Genomic DNA, 8159 nt, shown 5'->3' with positions numbered 1-8159 from the left:
AGGGGGGAAGAAGAATAAGCCTCCTTGGTGTTGGCAAAGAACAAGTCCAATGTTCTATTGTCTCTGGTGGGGCAGGTAACATACTGGGTGTATGTTGGTAGAACAGAAGAGGGAGAAGCGTGGTTAAAGTCACCAGAGACAAGGAAGAGAGCCTGTGGGAGCTGGGTCTGTAATCTGGTGGTGCAGGAGAGCAGTGCGTCACTCGTCGTCAGATCACTTCATGGTTCACCTGATCTCCACGTACAGACAGAGGCTGAAGCTCTCCAAACCTGTAGTGAGGACTTCTAAGAAGTGGACCAAAGAGGCAGTGGAGGAGCTACATGCATGTTTGGACATTACAGACTAGGAGGTTTTCAGAGCTTCAGACTTCCATCTCTGCAGGACCTGTACGTCTCCAGGACTCTGGGACGAGCAGGTCGGATCACAGCTGACCCTTCTCACCCTGGACATGGACTATTTGATCCACTCTCCTCAGGCAGGAGGCCACACCCCTCAGGCAGGAGGCCACTCCCCTCAGGCAGGAGGCTACGGTCCATCCGGACCAGAACCTCCCGCCACAAGTTTCTTTCCCTCTGCCGTCGGACTCATGAACACTTCTTAAACACCTGTCACTTTAACCATTATTTAATCACTCACTGCACTGTTCACTTTCTGCTCTACATCTGTAAATTCTGTGTACATAGTAAGCCTATTCTTTTTTTTTATCCTCTAGCAGATTTAAAGTATTTTTCTTTTTGACTTTATATAGTTGGGTTTATCATTGTTCATTGTTTTATGTTGCACCAAATCACCGAAGCAAGTTCCTATGTTTGTGAATTCTGTTATTGACAATGGCAATAAACCCTTTTCTGATTCTGAGCATTGTCAGCATTAGCAGAGGAGGCCACATACACTGCTATCACAATAACATGTGAAAACTGCCGGGGCAGATAATATGACCTGATGCCAACAGCCAACAGTTCAATGTCTTTGTTACACAGCTGCTCCTTAATTGTACAGCATCCAGGTTTGTGCCACTTCTCATTCACAAACACAGCCAGGCCTCTTCCTCTCTTCTTACCACTCTCCTTTGTTCTGTCGGCCCACAGCAGATGAAAGTGGTTCAAAGCAATTATAGTGTGCCTCTTGGCTGCCACAGTTTCTCCAATAGTTTGCATTTCCTTGTGAATAATGGGCACTTTGACATGGTGTCATGAAAAAAATGTGTCACACTTTTCCAACTGAATTCACTCCAGACATGTGATTTTGTGGTTCTCCGGTGAAATGTACTAATACTTTCCCACTCTTTATCTTATATTAATGTAATCAGTAGAGTGGCTGCCTAAATTATGGTAGGCATCGCTTGGTTACATTTCTTGAGTATAATAACTTATTTGTAAATACCAATAACAGTCTATTGCTCCAAGTCAAAGGATTCTTTCAACACATCAAAGCTTTACATATGATTTTCTTTTACGATCTCAAAGAAAACCTTTATACCTTTAGTTATCCAGATTTTAAATCTCAAATCTGTGCTGCCAGGGGCTAAACTTTGACCAACTAATTTAACATTTTAACATCTTATTTTAGTTTGTATGTTTTGATTAACTCTTTCCAGGTTGTAAGAACAGATTTTACCCAGGGATTTTCGGCGGAGACCAGGAGCTCTCATTTAAAGCACATGTAAATCAAGCCTTATAACAGCCTATTTCCATTTGTACAATACAGCCAAAATCAGAAGAATCCTGTCTAATAGAGATGCTGAAAAACATATTCATGCATTTGTAACATCTAGATTATAGTACTGTAACTATCCTAAAAGCTCTATAAAAAGCTTTCAACTGGTTCAAAATGCAGCAGCAAGATCACAAAGACATATCATGACCTCATGGGCTTTGTAACACCAAAGCAATGGAAGGTGTACTTTTACGGACTACGACAGAGTCTGAGGACTACGAAACGTCTGAGGAATAAAGTCTGGCGGTAATGCAACACTCGGATGCCAACCGCCATAAAACAACAACAACAACAACAACTAACAGGAACTAAAAGAAGGGAGCACATTACGTTGGTGCTGGAGTCTCTTCACTGGCTCACCACCAAAAATAATATGTATTTTCCGTACATGTATAAGTTCCTTTTTAACACTGACCATAATTCACATTCACTTACATACACTCCCTCTCCCCTCCATCATATGGATACAAGCCCCATCGCCACTGCAGCAGCAGAACCATAAACCTCCTCAGCCTCTCCAACTGGAACCACTGGAATATGTTTTTTTTATTGCAAATACAACATGCAATAAACAGATCCTCCAAGTCATGTTTTTCATAAAGTAACTTGCCGTTGTCGGATGGTGACAAGGATATTTTCTAATACTCATATCACATTAACTTAATACAAGAGCTTGTGCATCTAAATCCTGTTAATACATCTTAGTTTGTAATGTGTGTGTGTGAGAGAGCGAGAGAGAGGACGAGGAGAAGAGGAAGAGAGAGAGAAAGAGAGAGGACGAGAGCGAGGGGGAGGAGGGAGCAAGAGAGAGGACGAGGGGATGAGGGAGAGAGAGAGAGGACGAGTGGATGAGGGAGAGAGAGAGAGGACGAGAGCGAGGGGGAGTAGGGAGCGAGAGAGAGGACGAGGAGAGGAGGGAGAGAGAGAGAAAGAGAGAGGACGAGAGCGAGGGGGAGGAGGGAGCAAGAGAGAGGACGAGGGGATGAGGGAGAGAGAGAGAGAACGAGGGGGAGGAGGGAGGAGGGAGAAAGAGAGAGGACCAGAGCGATGGGGAGGAGGAAGAGAGAGAGAGAGGGGCGAGAGAGAGGGGGAGGAGGGAGAGAGAGAGGATGAGGGGGAGGAGGAAGAGAGAAACAAACTTCATAACACAAAGTTCATAAAGTGTTGGAACAGAGAGAGCGGTGATTCCCACAGGAAGAGAGAGAGAAAGAGGGGGAGGAAGGAAGAGCAGAGGACACTGGACAGGAAGTCAGGGCTGCAGCTCAACCAATCAGGAGGCAGCGCTCAGCAATCAGCATTAAACCGTGGCCTTCTGCTTCTGCCACACAAACAACACACCACACAAAACCAATATAACCTGGACCAACAAAAGTGTTACAAATACTATTGTGACCTCTAGTTTTAACATTGTTTTATTTTATTATTTATTGTTTTAACATTTTGACTATAATGTCTCATTTTTAAGCCCTATTTTGTCCATTTTAAGTCCAGATTTGAATTATTTTAATTTGCCACGTACCATTTTCCAATCACAAAATAGTTTTCTTTTTCAATTAAAAGGTAAAAAATATATTACAAACTACGATAAAGACGTGACCCAAGTAGTCATGGAAACAGATGTCCAAGTAGCCTGAATAAATTTGAGGGCGTGCTAAGTTTAGATGGAGAGGCTGTGTCAGTGTGAGTGATGCTACGATCCTGATCATGTGGATGTTATCAAAGTCTGACGTTTAAAGCTAAAATACAGGTACAGCACGCAAAAAACAAACTGAAAATATAGAATTTCTTACAAAGCTAGTAAAACATGACAACATAATTGACCTAATTGGAAACTTAAAATAGAATAAATGCTATGAATGAATCTGCAATATTCAGACAAAGTCTAAAAACAAGACCTTGCTGATCACATCAAATGCACAAACTTAAATCAGACGTTGTGAGGTACTTTCACTACAGACGTCCAAATGGGACTTTGTATGACAGAATGTAATGTTACTTTTGAGTCCTGTACAATGTGGCAATATGCTGGTGAGTACAGCATTGTTTGGTGTGGCGCTTCTTTATGTTCAATATACATCTATAGATGAAAGCGGATTCAATTAAATAATACAACATTTAGCTGCAGATTGGACAATTATGTTTTTTCCTTGTGTACTTCACTGCACTTTTGTATTTCACACATCTCTTGTAGTCTTTGTGTATTTGTTCCTTCCCGCCTGATTGTCCGCGATTGTCCTAACACTGGCAGTGTTAGGACAATCGCTCAGATCTGGAGACAGTGGTGCGATCAGGCCAAGGGCGGCGGAGGGATACTTCAGTGATCTGCCTGACCATAACTGTCGCCGCACAAATGGAGAGTGGGCCGTATGTCACCCACATGGGGCAATAACACACTCTGAGCAGGGCCGTAATAGAGCCATTTACCTGGGCCTGAAGAATGGGGCTGGTACTCTTATGTCAATGTGTCCTACAAGCTCCACTTTGTATGAAAGATTATAACGAATATAAATGATCAACTTTAGGTTTAATTTGCCACAGACCATTCTCCAATCCATACACTGAATACAACACAAAACAAACTGGCAAGATGTGACCTGCAAGTACAACCCAGTGGCCCCAGAGACCGGGCAGGAAGGTGGCTCTTATGGAGTCTGGTGGCTTTTGGTGAAAGGTTTAGGTCGAGAGGCTGTGTCAGCATGAATGGGTTAAAAGAGGTACTACGACTCTTAATAAAATATGATTGTATGGATCTAACTGTGGATCTGATCACAGAAATGCAGGTACTTGATTGGTCTGATCAAAACCCCAAGTAGACAGACTTAGTGCTTGAGTGAAGGAGATAAAAACCTGGATGACACTTAACTACCTGCTTCTTAACCCTGAAAAAACCGAGGTCATTGTGCTTGGCCCTAAGCATCTACGAGACGCTCTATCTGAGCAGATAGTCACACTGGACAATGTCAGTGTAGCCTCCAGTTCTACTGTAAGAAACCTCAGAGTCTTATTTGACCAGGAGCTCTCATTTAAAGCTCATATAAATCAAGCTTGTAAAACAGACTATTTCCATTTGCGTAATATAGATCAAATCAGAAAGATCTTGCCTAAAAGTGATGCTGAATCGAGATTAGACTACAATAACTTCCTGTTGAGTGTCCTAAAAGCTCCATAAAAAGCTTTCAACAGCTTTAAAACGTAGGATTGCTAACAGGAACTAAAAGAAGACGCGGTGCTGTTTCAGACACTGCTGATGCTCCTTCACTACCTGGAACTGTCCCTCTCTCCTCCTGATGGTTCTGTCTGTGGGAGGAGGATCTCTCCCTCTTTGTGGTTCTCCTACAGATTTGTACTTTCTCCCAAAGGGTTTGGTAGTTTTTCGTGCAGAAGGAGGGTCTAAGGACAGAAGGAGGGTCTAAGGACAGAAGGAGGGTCTAAGGACAGAAGGAGGGTCTAAGGACAGAAGGAGAGCTAAGGACAGAAGGAGGAGCTAAGGACAGAAGGAGGGTCTAAGGACAGAAGGAGGGTCTATGGACAGAAGGAGGGTCTAAGGACAGAAGGAGGAGCTAAGGACAGAAGGAGGGTCTAAGGACAGAAGGAGGGTCTAAGGACAGAAGGAGGGTCTAAGGACAGAAGGAGGGTCTAAGGACAGAAGGAGGAGCTAAGGACAGAAGGAGGAGCTAAGGACAGAAGGAGGAGCTAAGGACAGGTGGTTTCATCTGTTTTTCACTGTCGTCCTTTGAGGAAACTGATGTTCTGATTTTGGGGCGATGCAAAAATAAATGGAATTGAATTGAAATGTGGTAAATAGGACGTGGCTCGTTACAGTACAGGTACTTACAGGGACATATTATGCAAATCAACTTTGATAATACGCTTTAAAATCTTGTTGCAACACTGTTTCCTCTTCATTATGTTACTCAAAGTTGTATTTGGATTGATTCCTGCACGAGAGATGGAGTGAGAAGAAATTGAGAGTAAAGGAGATGAGCGAAATAGATCAAATCAAATCAAATCAATTTATTTTTGTAAGGCCCAAAATCACAACAACAGTTGCCTCTGAGGGCCACAGGGAGAAATGAATCAACAATGTCTGTGGTGGCGATGAAGTCAGACAATGTCTGTGGTGGCGAGGGAGTCAGACAATGTCTGTGGTGGCGAGGGACGATGTCCCAGGGTCCTCTGTCCTTAGACTCTCCTTCTCGGCCAGGAAAAACTACAAAAAAAAACCTCTTTGGGAAAAAAGCGTAGAAACCTGGAGGAGTTCCAGTGAAGGAGAGATCCGACTCTCACAGACGGACAGACGGACACGAGGAGACTGGAGCTGGACCCACTCTTCAGGCAGATGAGGGACCGACTGAGGCGAACTGGACCCACTCTTCAGGCAGATGAGGGACCGTCGGAGTCGAGCAGGACCCACTCTTCAGGCAGATGAGGGACCGTCGGAGGCGAACTGGACCCACTCCTCAGGCAGATGAGGGACCGTGGGAGGCGAGCTGGACCCACTCTTCAGGTAGATGAGGCACCGTCGGAGGCGAGCTGGACCCACTCTTCAGGCAGATGAGGGACCGACTGAGGCGAACTGGAGCCACTCTTCAGGCAGATGAGGGACCGTCCACATGGGGCAGGGACCACTTCACCAGGAGAGGGACATCTGGGTCCACAGGTCCTCAGGAGTGAGAGAAAGAAAAAGAAGGCGGTGAACAGTTTGCAAGTGGAATTAAAAAATAAATATTGTTTGATAGCATAAGTAGTCAGAAGAAGAGGATAGTGCTCAAGCTGTCATACTTCCCCCAGCACAGTTACTCCTAGGGCAGCGTAGCTGAAGCTGTGGGTTTATCTTTCTGTTCCTAACTAGTCTGACCATAAGCGATTTCGAAGAGGAACGTTTTAAGCCTGGACTTAAATGAAGAGACTGTGTCAGCATATTTAACATGGGTCGGGAGCTGATTCCATAACACAGGGGCTTGGTAGCTAAACGCTCTACCTCCTACAGTACTTTTAGAGACTCTTGGCACCACCAGAAGGCCGGCATTCTGAGAGCGAAGAGCTCTGTTTGGATGATATGGTTCTATAGCATCTTTGAGGTAGGATGGGGCCATGTCATTTATGGCTTTGTAGGTCAAGAGTAGAATTTTGAATTTGATTCTGGACTCGACGGGGAGCCAGTGAAGAGACTTCAGCACTGGCGTAATGTGCTCTCTTCTTTTTGTTCCTGTTAGTAATCTTGCTGCTGCATTTTGAACCAGTTGAAAGCTTTTTATGGAGCTTTTAGGACACGCTGCAAGCAGGGAGTTACAGTAGTCTAATCTAGTCGTTACAAATGCATGGATAAGTTTTTCGGCATCACTTTTAGGCAGGATTCTTCTGATTTTGGCGATGTTGCGCAAATGGAAATAGGCTGTTTTACAAGCTTGATTTATATGAGCTTTAAATGAGAGCTCCTGGTCAAATAAGACTCCAAGGTTTCTTACAGTAGAACTGGAGGCTACACTGACATTGTCCAGTGTGACTATCTGCTCAGATAGAAATAGAGAAAGAGGCATGAGAGGAAGAGAGAGAAAAGAAAGGGAAATATAGCCGCAAGCGGCAATGATCGGCCCTCGCCACGCCGCCGCCACGCCGCAAGAGGAGGGGGCGCTAACGCGCCCCAATTGTTCTTTTATTGCGCCTACTGCTGAATCAGTGACGCTGTCACATCTTCTCCCCTTTGTTTTACCATCAAAAAGCAATTTTATTTTGAATTTTTGGCACAATGTGCGGCTTTGCCGCACAGACACCGTGACTCTTTGAATAAAAATGTGGATCACTTTTGATGGTCCACCCCTGAAGATGAGTCTCACCAAATTTCAGGTTAATAGGGCTAACGCCCTAAGAGGAGTTTGTGAAAGTATAAAGTGTAAACATGTTCTGGCGATTTCCCCATTGGAATAACATGGAAGGTTTCGGTCATCGTTACGGCAACGCCATAACAATTATGACATGGCTCTCATTGACTTTTTTGATGGGGATGCTATAATTGAGTTGTGTGTCAAATTTCATATAATTTCGCAAAACTAAACATTTAACCTCCATATAAAATCTGTAGGGGGCGCTGTGGCGCCAAATGAATTTATTTCACTTCAAGTGGGTTTAGGGCAAAGAGTTTAACAACTGATTCTAATTTGACGCAATTCGGACTTTATCTGCGCAAACGGCAGAAATTTTAAATATGGGAGATTTCTGAAATTCTAGCTACAGTTTGCGGCTTCGCCGCACAGAGACCGTGAGAGGTATCAATGTAATTTGGATAACTTTTGATGTCCCACTCCTCAGTAGCATTTTCACCAAATTTCAGCTTTTTAGGGCCAACGCCCTGGGAGGAGTTCGTAAAAGTATGACGTTTGGAAAAACTCCAAAATCATGTTTAGCCATTTTTGAAGCAATATGGCCGACATTTGGTTGGGTGG

At 44.0% G+C, this 8159-nt stretch overlaps 1 long non-coding RNA gene across 1 annotated transcript in view; it reads right to left on the bottom strand.

The window, feature by feature from the left end:
• Positions 1–358: 358 nt before the first annotated feature.
• LOC140349468 (uncharacterized) overlaps positions 359–8159 on the bottom strand; it is a 264313-nt gene continuing 256512 nt past the window's right edge. The window contains exons 2-3 of the long non-coding RNA XR_011924534.1: positions 490–605; positions 359–453 (exon numbers count right to left, since the gene is read on the bottom strand). This is a non-coding gene — a long non-coding RNA (uncharacterized lncRNA). The remainder of the gene's footprint in view (positions 454–489; positions 606–8159) is intronic.

This window comes from Eucyclogobius newberryi, unplaced genomic scaffold, assembly GCF_026437365.1.
Source record: "Eucyclogobius newberryi isolate DKJ021-1_F unplaced genomic scaffold, fEucNew1.0.hap1 SCAF_7, whole genome shotgun sequence".
Classification (NCBI taxonomy): Eukaryota; Metazoa; Chordata; class Actinopteri; order Gobiiformes; family Gobiidae; genus Eucyclogobius; species Eucyclogobius newberryi.
This window is presented reverse-complemented; position numbering and strand designations above follow the sequence as displayed.